Source organism: Peromyscus californicus, unplaced genomic scaffold (genome assembly GCF_007827085.1).
Source record: "Peromyscus californicus insignis strain IS unplaced genomic scaffold, ASM782708v3 Scaffold_14__1_contigs__length_90479793_seg_2, whole genome shotgun sequence".
Lineage (NCBI taxonomy): Eukaryota > Metazoa > Chordata > Mammalia > Rodentia > Cricetidae > Peromyscus > Peromyscus californicus.
Window position 1 is genome coordinate 65997303 of NW_026294436.1, and position 15253 is coordinate 66012555.

The 15253-nt window shown below is 44.7% G+C and overlaps 1 long non-coding RNA gene across 1 annotated transcript in view; it reads left to right on the top strand.

Moving 5' to 3' along the window:
* Positions 1–11019: 11019 nt before the first annotated feature.
* Positions 11020–15253, top strand: part of LOC128110081 (uncharacterized) — a 63909-nt gene continuing 59675 nt past the window's right edge. Inside the window, exon 1 of the long non-coding RNA XR_008218033.1 lies at positions 11020–14628. This is a non-coding gene — a long non-coding RNA (uncharacterized LOC128110081). The remainder of the gene's footprint in view (positions 14629–15253) is intronic.

Below are 15253 nucleotides of genomic sequence, written 5' to 3' on the forward strand. Positions count from 1 at the left end.
AGCTTCAGACTTTCAAGCAGCAGTTCAGCTGAGAGCCATTGGGATGAGGACACAGAAGCTTCCAGTCTGAGGAAACAACACCAGCTGAGAAGTTGGCCAGGTGAGGTTAGCTGTGGCTTGTTCTGTCTCTCTGATCTTCCAGTGTTCACCCCAATACCTGGCTCAGGTTTGATTTTATTAATAAGACTTTTTAAGATTCCTGCTACATCCATGAGACTGGCCTGTAGACGATTGATTGATGTGGGAGGGCCCGGCCCTCTATGGTGGTGCCACCCCTGGGCAGGTGGTCTTGGGTTGTGTAATGCCATGGGGAGCAAGCCAATAAACAGCATTTCTCATGACACCTGTATTGGTGAAATTATTAAGGCCACTCCACGTAGTTAAAAGGAGATTTATTTAATGGCGTAACTTACAAATTAAGGGATAGGTAGGTCGCGGGGTCTGGGGAAGGTGTATCGCAGTCCAGCGGTGTTCTCTGGAGCTCTGCTTGGCACACCTCCACCGTCCAGGGTCCCGGAACAGAGAGCGAGTGCTGGCCCATCCAGATCTCGGGTCTCCAGGCACCTCCCTTGGCCCCGCCTTGTAGGCGTGACAGTTGCCGAAGTCTCAATGGGGGTTAGAACTTCCAGATCAAAGCTGGAATGGCTACCCACTACACACCTGCTTCAGGTCCTGCCTTTAGGTTCCTGTCTTGAGTTCCTGCCCTGAATTCCCTCAAGGATGGAGTGTGGCCTGAGAGCTGTAAGATGAAACAAATCCTTTCCTCTACAAGTTGCTTTTGGTTATGGTGTTTATCACAGCAATAGAAACCCTAAGACAAATGTATAGCTACTAAGATTTTCTCCCATTCTGTAAGCTGTATTTTAATTGAGTAACCGTTTCCTTTGCTACCAACTTTTTCTTAAATAAATTTATTTTATGTGTATATGTATGCCTGAATATATGTCTGTACCCCATGTGCATTCAGGAGCCTGCAGAGGTCAGAGGAGGCATCAGGTCCCCTGGAACCGGAGATACAGATAGTTGTGAGCTGCCTGTGGGTGCTATGAATAAAATCCTAGGTTGTCTGCCAGAGCAGTAAGTGTTCTTAACCCCAGAGCCATCTCTCCAGCCCCTAAGGAAGCTTTCGGATTTCACAAAATCCCATTTGTCATCTCTTGTGCTATTGGGGCCTTTCTTAGGAAGTGCATGCCTATGCCTACATCTTAAATATTTTCCCTATTTTTCTGCAGCAGTTTCTCAGTATCAGTTCTTACATGAGGTTGTTTGATCCATTTTGAAATGACTTTTTTTTATGGGGTGAGTGATAAGAATCTATTTTCATTTTTCTATGTGTAGATACCCAGTTTTTTCCCAGGGCATCTATTACAGAGGAGGCCTTTTTTCTTTTTCTTTGGGACCTTTATTGGAAGTAAGGTGGGTTTATTTCTGGGTCTGCTATTCTATTCCATCAGTCTACCTGTCTATTTTTGTACCAGTACCATGCTGGTTTTGATACTGTGCTCAGAGGTATAATTTGAAATCAGGTATTGTGATTTATGCTCTTTCTACGTTGTTCACTATACTCCTTCTCTTTGGAATTGCTTTGGCTTTTTGGGGTCTTCAGTCCTTCCATGTGGATTTCAAGATTGTTTTTGCCAGTTCTGTGAAGAATGTCATTAGAATTTTGATGGAGATTGCATTAAATCTGTAGGTTGCCTTTGACAATATAGACATTTTCAAAATATTAACTCTGCCAATTTGTAAGCATGGAAGGTCTTCCCATTGTCTGCTGCCTTCTTAATTTTTCCCTGGAGTTTTAAAGTTTTCATTGTAGGGTTCTTTAACCTCTTTGATCGGGTTTGCTCCTAGATTGTTTGTTTTAAAGGCATAGTGAATGTGATTTTTCCTGATTTCTTTCTTGGAAAGTTCGTTACTGGTGTTTAGAAAACCTACTGAATTTGGCATGTGGATGTTTTGTTGCCCTGGTACTTCTTTGAAAGCATCTATCAGATCTACGAGTTTTCTGGTAGAATGTTTAGGGACTTTTAAGTATAGAAGCATATCATTTGAAAATATGGATAATTTGACTTATTCTATTTGTATTCTTTTTATTTCTTTCTATTAATTTGCCGATATAGCTAAGACTTTAAGCAATATAAAAGTAGAGAGGGTGGACACATTGTCTCATTCCTGGTTTTAAAAGAAATAGTTTCATTTCTTTAATAATTTAAAAGTTGTAACTAAAATAGAATTACATCAATTTCTCTTCCCTCCCTCCAACTACTTTCATGTCCTCTCTTTCCAATTTCTCCCATGTTGCCTCTTACCTCCTTTCAAGTTTGTGTCCTCTTTTTACTAATTATTGTTATATATTATGGACTTATCTCCAGGAAAGACTAATTCTCCTTCTCTCAATAGTCATTAATTGCCTGTAGTTTTTTGTTTAGGGGTGGTCCCTTGCGATTTCCCCCTTCCACATTGACATGTCTGTTAGTGTTGTTGTTGTTTGAATCCTGTCCAGGTGGCCATATTGTTATGGTGTCATGGGCATAGCTTCCCTGTCGTTTCTAGGAGGCACCATCGTACAGCAGACTCCTCAGTCCTCTGAGTCTTACAGTCTTTCTGACACCTCTTCCTCGATGCTCCCTTAGGTGTAGGAGTTAGTTGTTTTGTAGGTGTGTCTACCTGTTGTGCCTGGACACCCTGTGATTAGTTTTTCTCTGTGTTTGACCATTGTGGCTTTCTGAAATGGTGTCTCTCTGCTGCAAAGAGAAGCTTTTTTTTTTTTTTTTTTTTTGATGAGCAGTGAGACCTACATTTATCAAGAAAAGGAAGCTTATAAACAGGAAGAAATGTTTTCGAATTTCCCCCAGCTAGTATAATTTGGCCGCAGTTTTCTGGCATATAGCCTTACTGTGTTGAGGAATGTTCTTTGTGTCCCTGGTTTCCACCATGAAGAGATAATGAACTTTGTTAAGATCCTTTTCTGTGTTTACTGAGATGATTTTGTGATGTCTGCTCTTGAGTCTATTTATGTGCTAGATAATATTTATTGATTGTGTAGGAACTGAAATGCATTCCTAAAATGAAACCAACTTGACCATAGTGTATGACCTTTTTTTAAAAAAAAGATTTATTTATTTATTTATTTATTTATTTATTTATTTATTTATTTATTATGTATACAGTATTCTATTTGTGTGTATGCCTGCAGGCCAGAAGAGGGAGCCAGATCTCATTACAGATGGTTGTGAGCCACCATGTGGTTGCTGGGAATTGAACTCAGGACCTCTGGAAGAATAGTCAGTGCTCTTAACCTCTGAGCCATCTCTCCAGCCCTGTATGACCTTTTAAATATGTAACTGAATTCATTTTGCCAGGATTTTATCAATTATTTTCTTTTATTTATTTATATCTGTGTTCATCAGGGGAATTGGTTTATAGTTTTCTATTTGTTGTTGTTGTTGTTGTTGTTGTGTGTGTGATATGTCTTCCCAGTTTTGGTATCAGGATAATACTGACTTCAAGAGATGGGTTTGGTGGTGTTTTTACCCTTCCTATCAGATTGGCAGCAAGTCCACGTGATCTGGGCTTTTCTTTGCTGGGAGACTGTTAATTGCAGATTCAGTCTTATTGCTCACTGTGGGTCTTAGGTTGTTATTGTCCTCTTGATTTACTTTTGGGAGGTCATGTGTAGAGAAGCTTACTTGTTTCTTCTGGACCTTCAGCTTTTTAGAACACATGGTTTAAAAAAATACTCTCCAGTGATCCTCTGGATTCCAATGGTATTTGTTGTAATACAATCCCTAATTTATTAAATTGGGTTTTCTCTCTTTTATTTGGTTAGTATGTCTAAGACTTTGCTAATCTGTGTATCTTCACAAAGAATTACCTATTTTGCTTTATTTTGCTTCTTTGTATTATTATTTTAGTTTCCACTTAACTAATTTTTGCCTTGATCTTTATTATTTCTTCATCCACTGACTTAGACATCACTGATTCTTTTCTAGTACTTATTTATTCATATATTCCTTGACATTCATATATTCATGACATTTACCCTTTCCTGTGCTCTCGTAATCGAGACTGTTTTTTCCCTCCTCTGTGTGTAGGATTCCTCTAAGCATCTTCTGTAATGCTGGCTTGGTGGTCATGAATTCCTTCAGTTTGTCTTGTCTTGAAATGTCTTTGTTTTCCTAATAATTTCTTTTATACCTAGTCTTTCTGTGGATCCCTGAATGACTTGGAACTCAACATGTTGCCCAACAGGAAGTGCTCTTAACCACTGAGCCATCTTTCCAACCCTAAAGTCATTGATGGTTTTTAAAGCAGTCTTTTGGAGTCTTGGTTCAGCACATCATCCACTCCAGTGTGTCTATAGTCAGTGTTTGGGGATCTGAGCTTTGGAAGGTCTAGTGCTGCCTTGCTCTTTCATGTTTTCTTCAGTTTCTATTTTGTGATTTGTGTATCTGTTGGTATAGCCAGTTTTTTTTTTCTAATTTGAAGATATTTTCAATGGGCAGGTTTTTCTTTCTTTTTTTCTTTTTTGTTCAGAATTAAGTTAAATTTTTCTAATTAAATTTTTTTTATTCTTCTCTCATACATTACACCCCATCACAGTTTCCCCTCCCTCCACCCTTCTCAGTCCCTCCCCCACCTTCTTTCTCCCCCAGATCTACTCTTCCTCTGTTTCCCTTCAGGGAAAATAAAAAGCAGGCCTGGCCTTCCAGGGATAGCCACCAAACGTGGCATAACAAGTTACAATAAGACTAGGTACAAACTCTCATACCCAGGCTGGATGAGGCAACCAAGTAGGAGGAAAACTGTCCCAAGAGCATGCAAAAGAGTCAGAGACACCCCACCGCCACTGTTAGCAGTCCCGTAAGAACTATATTGTATATGCAGTTAGTATACCTAACTATACTGTATATGCAGAGGATGAGCAGGCTTTTCTTGGGGGGTTGTTCATAATACCAGTTAGAAAGAAGAAAATAATCAGTGGTTACAACACCACCACCAAACAGATAAAAAGTTCTGATGGTGCAATACAGAAAAAAAAATGCACAAACATTAGGTAAAATTTAAGAAGACTAAAAGCAAAATCTTTTTAAAAAGCAAATAAAACTAACAATAAATGTATACTAAAGGGGGAGGGGAAAACACAAAAGGCCAAAAAAAGGGAAAATAAAAATAAGACAGAGTATCTTCTTGGGTCTTCTAATATCTGCCAGGTGGAGATGGGAGGTGGGGTTCAGTTGAAGTTGAGGTCTCTTGTCTTTCCTACCGTTCAGGTTGGTGCTCAGCCAAGCGTGGTGAAGTCTCAGATGTCCCCAGGGGCTGGCTGTCTTCCCTCCAGGAGCCTCTGCTGGCCATTCTTAGCTTTGCGTCCTGTGGGCGAGGTAGTTCTCCCCCACTGCGGAGTCATGCACCCACCCCCAGTTCATCCACCCCAGGGTGGCTAACAGCCCAGGCCAAGGGGTGTCTCCGAGTGCTTCAAGGGGACTGGGGAAATGAAATACAGTACTGAGGTCTGTACAGAAGGACTAACTGCCATGTTTCCCAGTCCTAGGCATCACTAGGCATCCGTGGGAGGAAGGAGGCTGCCGAAGTCAAGCACTCTGTGGGAGCTTCATAGTTCTCAGTCTAGCTGGAAGTGAGCCCCACAGTAGGTGGTGGCTCTGAGTTTGGACCACCTGCTAAGCTCGTGCTTGGGTTTATCAGACTCCACAGTTACCCAACTATAAAGGATGAGGTTTCTGTCTACGTGTCACCTACTACATGAACTTCTTGGCATGTCTGCATCCAGCCTACCGCTCCACAACTGCCCACGCAGCTCTCTCCCACTATGTCAGTTTGTTCCTTGGCCCCTGGCTTGTGATTGATTAGATCTTGTGACCAGATCCTCAGAGAAACTCAGTGTTAAACAATGGGCCCTGTCTCAAGATGCTGTCCAGTGGCAGGCCTCTGAGACACCAGGAGTGGAGTGTTGACTAGTCGCACATAGGAGGTGTCGCCATCTCCCTAGATCCCACCGTGGGATTAGAGGCTTGTGAGAACCATGGCTTGTCCTGTGGGTAGGACTGCCGGTTTCTGTTCACTAGCGGCTCGTGGCTTACTTTTTTCCTGCTGGGGAGCCATGGCGTGGGCGGACACTGTCCACTCCTGCTGCTGCACTGCCCTTCCCTCCCTCTACCCTTCCCAGCTCTCTTACCAGCTCCTCTGTGATCTCTGATGCTCTTCCAGTCTTACATAGGAACAATCTATGTTCACTGCAACACATGGAAGCAACTTCTAAGCTGCATTTCAGCCTGGAAGTTCCTAGACTGAACTAATTTGTTATGCATTTAGTTGCACAGAAATACAGAAATTTTAATGTTTTCTTCCTATGCTTCTGGATCAACCATAAAAACAGAGGCCACAGATGGAGAGCTATGCCCTGAACACTTTGGCTTCTTATACAAGGCCCTTCGCAGTCTAGCCTCAGTTTACTTTTCCAACTTCATTTTCAACTACATTTGGTCACATATGTGGACTTACCATGAGACGATGGACTTGGAGAGCACACTACTGGAGACTGGAATTCCGAGATCTCAGCGTAAAAGTGCCAGCATGCCGGTAAAAGTGCCAGCATGCCGGACAATGGGCATTCTGCCTTTGGGTTGGACTGTGCCAGCTCTGTGAGACCCCAGACAGTGAGAGCTGCCTCTCCTTCTATCTATAGACTTGTCCAGACAGCCTGGTCTCCACATGGGTCTGTTTGGCAAGAGCAGATGAGCCGTTCAGTGCCTGCTGCGGATGGAACAGCGCAGAGCAGATGGGGGCAGATTGCAAACTTCGCAGTACATTTTCCTACCCTCTGCCACCGCAGCATCCCTGCCAGACACTCTATCTCCAGGCTCTGCCATCACGAGGCCTCCTTGGGCCTTGTCTCATTTTTTCAGGAGTCATTAGTACAAAGTGGAATGGGGCTCTCCCTGCCCCCCAGCACACTTCTTCTACAGTGTTAAGGGGATAAAGAAGAAGAGGTTTCAGAGGTCCTGGAGATGAGGACCCGCATGTAGTGATGGCCAGGCTGTTCTGGCTGCAGGGTGTTTGGTTTCTCTGTTTCATAGTCTCTTATGCTGCTCTCCTGACCTGAGGGAGGTTGGTAGGTGGGTGGAACCTCCACGGCCCTTACAGACATGAGCTGCTATGGAGAGGTGTGTGCTATAGAGAGGGGCTTTGGATTGGGAGCGACCCACACCACCAACTTCTCTGGTTACCCAACTGTAGGCAGCAGCTGGTGGGGATTCTCAGCCTCTATAATTATAAGGTCAACCCAATCCAATGGTAAGGGACAAAGGGGACAGGTCTGGGACAGGAAGTACATCCAGGCTTGTACCCTTCCTTAGTCTTGTGGGATGGCAAAGGATGGGATATTTTTGCCTTAGTAAAGGGTGATGGATAGAGTGCTGACTGTATCTTGCTTGCTGCTCTGCACGAAGAGACGTGTGTTTGTGGAGAATGGTTATAGGAGAGGTAGGGTCTGTCCAGATAGATGGAAGAGACAGAAATCCAGCAGGTACGTCTATAGTGTTAGGCAAACAAGCCAGGGTAGTAGCTGTAGAGCTACTTTGGTTCTTTCATTTTGTCAGAATTCTAAGCTAACATTTTTGTAGTTATCTTGGTTTTCTTCACACTGTTCATAAAATGGCTGCAGCAGCTCCAGCCTTATCCTCATACATCTAAGCCCAGAGGCAAGAACTGGGAGTGAGTTCAGAGGTGTCTAGGACAGCAGACAGGCTTTGTACACATTTCTTTCTTTCAGTAAAGAAAATCACCTTCCCAGATTTCTCCTTCATCTAATTGACTGGAACTTGTTATGAATCTACCAATTAAATAATCTGGAGAATGGGAAGGCATGTATGATAACTGGTTGAGATAAGTAAGGACTCATAATGAGACCAGGTAAACAGCTAAGCACGCAAAAGTGAGATTCTACCAGGAAGCCTGGGGAGAAGAAGGGGATGGGCAGAAAGAGTGGTGTGCAAAGTTTCGAGATGCTTCTAAGCCATCAGTGACTGTTGAGGACATCTTTGGTTTCTACCTGCCCACCTGTCATGCCTTCTTTGGAAGTAGACTCTGATGTTCCTTTGGGCATGGAGGGAACTCTGCCTCTATCATTCCAAGGTGGGCAAATGACCGGAGTCTGACCCACGGGATCAGTTTCAGGGCTCCTGTCTGGATACTGGGAATCAGTTCTCCTTACCCCATGGTGTCTGAGGAGGTGACGTGCCAGCCTGGAACTCTGGTGCACTAGTTGGCCTGCCTGCGTGAATAAACAATCAAATGATACCAGCAAAAGGACCCAAGAGCGAATGAGAAACGTGGGTCCAGATGAACTAGCTTCCTGGAGCTCTGAAGGCAGTGGTGACAGGCTTACCGGGTGGTTCAGTGGTCTGACTTGGCACAGCTGTGGCATCTCTACTTCCTGCTAGGAGCCAGAAACAAGTAGGGACATGTTGTAAGTAACAGATTCTAAAATTGGAATTGGCTGACTCAAGGTTGGGTGGAAGGCAATGAGAAGTTCCATCCTGGGCTAAGACGGTCACAGCCGTGTTGTGTTCTAATAAAGCAGCTAGTTAAGCCATTGCCTATCCCATCTTGGGCGCCACAGCCAGTGCCATCTAGGGTGGGATTGCTGAAGTGCCTGGTGGAACTTTCCAGACTGTGGAGTATGCAAGCTGCTTCCTGAAACTCAGGTTCTGTGAGCAAGAGTCTAGCTTCTGTCAAAACTGACCTACCTGAAAACATGTCTTGGTTTACGTATAAGAGGCCTCCTTTGCCTTTGGATGCTGAAAGTCGGGTAATGTTGTGCCTTGCAGGGCTAGAACACGTGAGTTCCTTGTCATGTGATGTGACTGGAAAGAAAGATAAGAGTGAAATTAGAGAGGACTGGGAATTGGACTTGCATTCCTGCAGGATGGGAAGCAGCGAGCGTCCTTCTGGGCATGGAAGGTATTCCCCCAGAGCAAGATCACCAGCCACAAGTGGAGACACACAGCACCTATGTGCAATGACTGGGTCAGAGCCAGATGATGGAAAGAATTATAGGTAATAGTCATAATAAAAAGACAGTAGATCTGGTTGAAAGCAGGCAGCACAATAATATTGCTCTGTCTTCTCCTCACTCTTGCGTGCCAGGTGTGTTGGGGACGCTCACACTCATCATTTAGTTTATAGGCTATCAAACCATGAAGTGCTATATTTAGAGCTCATTGAGAAGTCCCTCATCTTGGGATTGGGTGTAAAACAAGACATCATTCTGGGCTACCTATGACTGAAGAAGAAAGAAGACTCTGAGGTGTGTGTGCGTGTGTGTTGGTGTGTTATATGGTGTGGGAGGCCATTAAGATTGTGTGGATAGAAAGAAGGAGGTGTGCAGATGAGATGTTGAAGTGTGGACCGTGATTCATGATTGTTATTTTACCCACATCCAGTCAGCATCTTCCTCTTTGGAAACAGCACCCTCCTTGCCATTTGAGGAAACAGCTTCTCACTGACTAGCTCAGACTCTGCCATGATGCCTTTTCTGCAGGCACAGGGGCCAGTTCACAGCAGGCAAACAGCTCAAGCCATAGATCTATGTAATGGGATTCAGTTCCTGAAGGACTGGAACCCTTTGGGAGAGAGAAGCTTTGTTCTCTATGACACTAATGTGGTGATATCTGAGGGTGGGATCACTGGTACTTCCTTCCTGGTGCAGGGGAAAAAGCCGCAGGGGAAGCATTTGCCTACATTTAGCCAAGAGACGTGGAAATGGGGCAGGGGATGGAAAGAGGTGGAGCAGGGCGCCTCATCCGAGCTAAGGAGACAATGACACTCCTGAAGTTGTTTGTTACATGAACCAAAAAAATTTTGTATTTTTTTTTTTTTTTTTATGAGCATCTGAGATTTGAAATTGAGGACCCTGTGGCCACAGTTCTCTGTGGGACATGTAAATATGGTTCCATGTGCTTTGAGTGTGTTGGACACTCTGGGGTACTCCAACATACAACCAGTTAAGGAAGGGTGGGTTCCTTGGAGTGTGCTGAGAAGAGCCAAAAGCCGAGAGGAGAGGTTACAGAACATCAATAAGAAATTGCACAATTAAGAGTCAGGAGACAGAAGCTGGCAGGAGGCCCCGGGCAGGCCTGCCGCATCCCATGGGAGGGGGTGTGGACTGTTCAAGGCTATTTTGAAGGGTTGTCCAAGCCCCTTTCTGCCACTAACTCAGCACCCAATGCCCGGGGAGTACTGTATTCTCCCTCTGTCTTCTGCTTCCATTTGGCCTGGGTTTGACACCACACAGTGTTGTGAGTCAGAGACCAAGGTGGGCACAGTAGATTTACATAACCATAGTTGTATTTGTTGTTGTTGTTGTTTTGTATGATGATTGTATGCTGTCTTAGTTAGGGTTTCTATTGCTGTGAAGAGACACTATGACCAAGGCAATTCTTTTAAAAGAAAACATTTAATTGAGGGCTTGATTACAGTTTCAGAGGTTAGTCCCTTGTCATCATGGCAGGGAGCATGGCAGCAGGCAGGCATGGTGCTGAAGAGGTAGCTGAGAGCTACATCCTGATCCACAGGACCAGAGCGACTCTGGACTTGGCATGGGCTTTTGAAACCTTAAAGCCTACCTCTAGTGACCTACTTCCTCCGACAAGGCCACACTTTTCTGATCCTTTCCAATAGCATCACTCTCTGGTGACCAAGCATTTGAATGCATGAGCCTCTGGGGGCTGTTCTTATTCAAACCACCACAAATAGTTTTATCTTCCCATAAAATTTGGTATCAGAACTCCTAAGCGTGTGTCACAGCATAGACTCAAAGTAGGTGCTTATTATGGTTTTGATATTTGTGTCTTCCAAATTGTTAAGTTGAAACAATCCCCAGTGTGGTGGCATTACTAGCTTATGGTGGGGTCATTTCAGAAGATAGCTCTAGCCTCACGAATGGACTAATGTCCTAAAGAGATTGGAGGAAGTGTGCTCCCCCTTCTGTCAAATGGGAGCTTCAAGAAGGCGCCACCTTTGAAGTGGATTACCTCATGAGACACCATGTCTCCTCGCACCTCGGCATTGGCTTTCCCAGGCTCTAGGACCGTGACTGATAGATATATTTTTGGTGTTTGTAAGCTAGCTTTGGCTGTAGTCTTTTGTTATAGCAGCACACATGGGCCAAGACAGTGCTAAAAGGCTCAGTGAACTTGGGTGCTCGCTGTAGGCACAGTCTTGTGGGGTTGGTACCTGATGGACAGAAAGATGAAATCTGTGCAGCTCTCTCTGGAGGATGGTGCTGCTCAGGAGAGGCACAGCAAGGAGAAATCTGAACATCACTAGCCTGCTGTCATTCCTGTGTCTGGATGACGCTGTAAACAATCAAGCTTATTTATCAGCCATCTGCTCAAGGAATTGCATGAAGCATCAAGATAAATTTTCATCTCAAAAGAGAGAGAAGATGCCTCTTGCCACGGGAGCACGTGACCGCCTGCATTTCACAGAAGCCCCAGTGAAGAAGTGGCTGTTGGATCAGTTGAGAACTTCGCTTGAGGGTTGTCACTGAGGCAGCAAACCCTGAAATGGGCTGGCACATGCTCATGCCAGGCTCTGTTTAATGAACACATTGTTACCAGTAGCTCCACTCCGTCCGTATTTATAGCACAGGATTTTGCTAAAAGCCTATGATGAAACATTATGCAGAATTTCATGCAAAATGTTTCTAAAAGGACTTATAGTTATGGAAGCTTGTCACTGATACAATGACAGGAAATAAAAACAGGACACACACATAGACATATTTTTACACAAACATGTACATATGTCTGTGTCTGTATCTTTACACACAAGACTAAAAGTCTGGCTACCCTTGGATCATCGAGTTGTAGATGACTTGGGGTTTTTATTCATTGGTATTTCACATTTTGCTACCATGATTATATAGTGGTTTCTGTGTCACTGTATCTTATAATCAGAATATGAAGACAAAATCATCTTTAAAATGACTTCTTTCTGTTCCTGCCTTACCGTAGGATTATAGGAATGTGCCACTGTGACTGCCTAATGCTGTATCCGATCATGTCACCTGTGGGGTGTGTCACAAAAATGGCTTTTGAAGGTCTCTGCCCTCTTCTAGAGAGCTGTGCGAATGTGTCTGCAGCAGGTGGACTGCAGGTGTTGCCCATTGCTCGGCCTGCTCCCTGTGTTGGGGGAGGAGATAGGCCTGCAGGGAACATCTCCCAGCCCACGAGGAAGGGGGAGGCAGGTGAGTCTGGCAGTCAGATGGCCTCCTGGATTTGGGGGTGCCACTGTGTTTTGGTTCCAAACAGTTCTGCTTTGTTCTGGCTTCCTTTGTGTTACCCTTCAATCCTCCACACACCAACAGAGAAGCTCTCCTTTTGATGCAATTCGAATCAACCCACCAGCGTGCTTATTTATCGGGGTCTTGTCAAGAAAGGGTGGAAAGGGGGGGTCACAGCAGCAGCATCCAGGAATGAGAAGCGTCATTATGTTATTGCGCCATACTGGCTAGAGTGGGGTCAAAGGGTAAATACCAGCAAGAAGCAAAGGTTGTCCAAGGGATGTGTCAGCCTGAAGGACGTGAAAGACTGAGGTCCACTCATAGCCTCTAGTGAGGGTGCGATTCCTGGGAGACGGTAGAGGGCACTAGGGGACACAGGTGGGAGGCAGGCAGAGAAGAGAGGTCACTTCTCAAGGGCCACATCAGTGGGACCACATGGGACTCCTTAGCAAAGGAAAGAAACACTTCGCATAGTTCTCTGAAGCCTGCAGTTAGGCCTTGCCTGCTGAAGGTGGAGTGTTCTTTCTGATGGTGGACTCTATCTTCAGGGCAGAGGCATCAGGAGAGGTTAGAAGTTGCTATGGCAAACGTGAGGTGCCCCCCCCACAGCCTCATGTGTTTGGTCACTTGGTCCCAGCTGGTGGTGCTGTTTGGGGAGGTTGTGGGGCCTCTAGGGTGGGAGGCATAGCTGGTGGAGGGAGGTCATGGGGGTGAGCCTTAGGGGGCGATAGCTTGGCCTGCTTCCTGACCAGGCTGTCTACTTCCTGATCAACGCCATATGAGAACCTGCTGCTGTGAGCTCCTGCTGCTGTAGACTTGGTGATTCCAGCCACCATGCTTTCTACACCATATTGGGCCTTTCTACACCACATCTCAAGCCTGAGTCCAAACAAATGTCTCATCCCTTAAGAAACAACACGAAAAACTAACCCAGGCACGTCATCCTAAACCCCCAGATGATGATGATGATGTAGGCATGGCAACCAGGACCACTTCAGCCAAAGTGGACATCCACTGGCTTCATATTGTGCTATACAGGCGTGGAGAGCAGTCTGTCTTCTGGGGTGGGAAAGGGTTACACTTCGCTAAGGGTAAGTTGAGGCAGAGCCTCTCGAGAATGCAGCCTCCAAAGTTCTCCAGAGCCAAGAGTAAGGCTACTTGTAGGCCAAGGCCAGAGGGGGCCAGAGGATATGTTAGAAGGTCTTATTTGGGTAACTTAATTATGCAACAGTGTGTTTTCATTGTGATGTTTCTATGTGATTTTTGTTTCTCTGAAGTGATTATTCAGTTACTTAATGTTTATTGAGTAAACGAGGTTTCACAGGTCAAGTTTCAGATGTAGTTATTATAAATATTGCCATCAATATTAATTATCGGGACATGTATTCATATGTTACAGGCTTTCGCACTCATGAGACACTTTCAATGTAAAATCACATTTACTATGATACAGCAATCTGTGAGATCAGGATTTATTTTCTCCACATGGACAGACGACAAGAATGAGGTGAGACACATCCAAAGCTACATAGCCACCAAGATGCAGAACTGAGGTTTTATTCTATTTTGAAATTAATTTTCTTAGCATACTGTAAACAGACGTTTCCTGTCCTGACCACCTGGTCCCCAATAACCACACAGAGGCTGAATATTACTCATAAGTGGTTGGCCCATAGTTCAGACTTGTTACTAACTAGCTCTTACATTTTAAGTTAATCCATAGTCCTTATTTACACTCTGCCACATGGCAGTACCTGTATTAGCGTGGCACGTTCATCTCCTGCATCTGGCTGGGGATTGCCCCGCATATACTTCCTGCCTGGCTACTGGCCAATCAGCATTTTATTAAACCAATTTGAATGACAAATCTTTGCAGTGTCTAAGAGGATTACTCCACAGCAGCATGCAAAACAATGGGGCTCATTAGGGCACTTTTACACACATGCATCACGATAGCATGTCTGTCCTATTTACACCCCACTATCCTTACCTGTACTTCCTTGCTCCGGGCTGGTGTCCCTCCCTTACTGCTTCCTCTCCCCTTTGCTTTCTCATCACATGTACATTCTAAATCTGGAGTCTGCCCATGGAAGACAAACAAGATATTTTGTTTCTTGTGGAATTAGACTTCTAAAAATGTTTATTTCATTAATAATAATTCATTTATTTAATGTGTATGTTTGTGTGAGTCTATGTGCCCCACGTGCATGCAGGGGCCCTTGGAGGCCAGAAGAGGTTATCAGATCTCCTGGATCTGGAGTTACGGGTAGTTGTGGGCTGTTGTGGGGATGCCGAGAGCCAAACTCAGGTCCTCTGTAAGAGCAGTAAGTGTTCTTAACCTCTGAACCATCTTTTTTCCCTGGGGTGGTTTGAATGAGAATGGGCCCTATAGGCTCCTGTGTTTGAATGCTTGGTCCCTAGTTAGTGACACTGTTTGGGAAGGATTAGGAGGTATGGCCTTATTGAAGTAGGTGTGGCCTCGATGGAGGAGTTGGGTCATTGGAGGTGAGCTTTGAGGTTTCAAAAGCCCATACCAGGCCCAGTCTCTCTCTCTCTCTCTCTCTCTCTCTCTCTCTCTCTCTCTCTCTCTCTCTCTCTCTCTCGCTCTCTCTCTGCAACTTACAGATCAGATGTAAGCTCTCATCTACTTCTCTAGCACCATGCTTGCCTGTCTGCATGCTGCCATGCTCCCTGCCATGATGATAATAGTCTAACCCTCTGAAACTGTAAGCAAGGCCCCAATTAAATGCTTTCTCTTATAAATTTCCTTGGACATGATATTTCCTCAGAGCAATAGAGTAGTAACTAACACACTGCCCTAGATCTGGAATTTTAACCCTACTTTTTTTTTTTAATTCACTTCCTGGGGAGCCAGATAGGGCAGACTTTCTAGTGATGGAGTCAGCACAGAGTCTATAGTATCTCCACAGATTCTACGTCCTTCTTCTT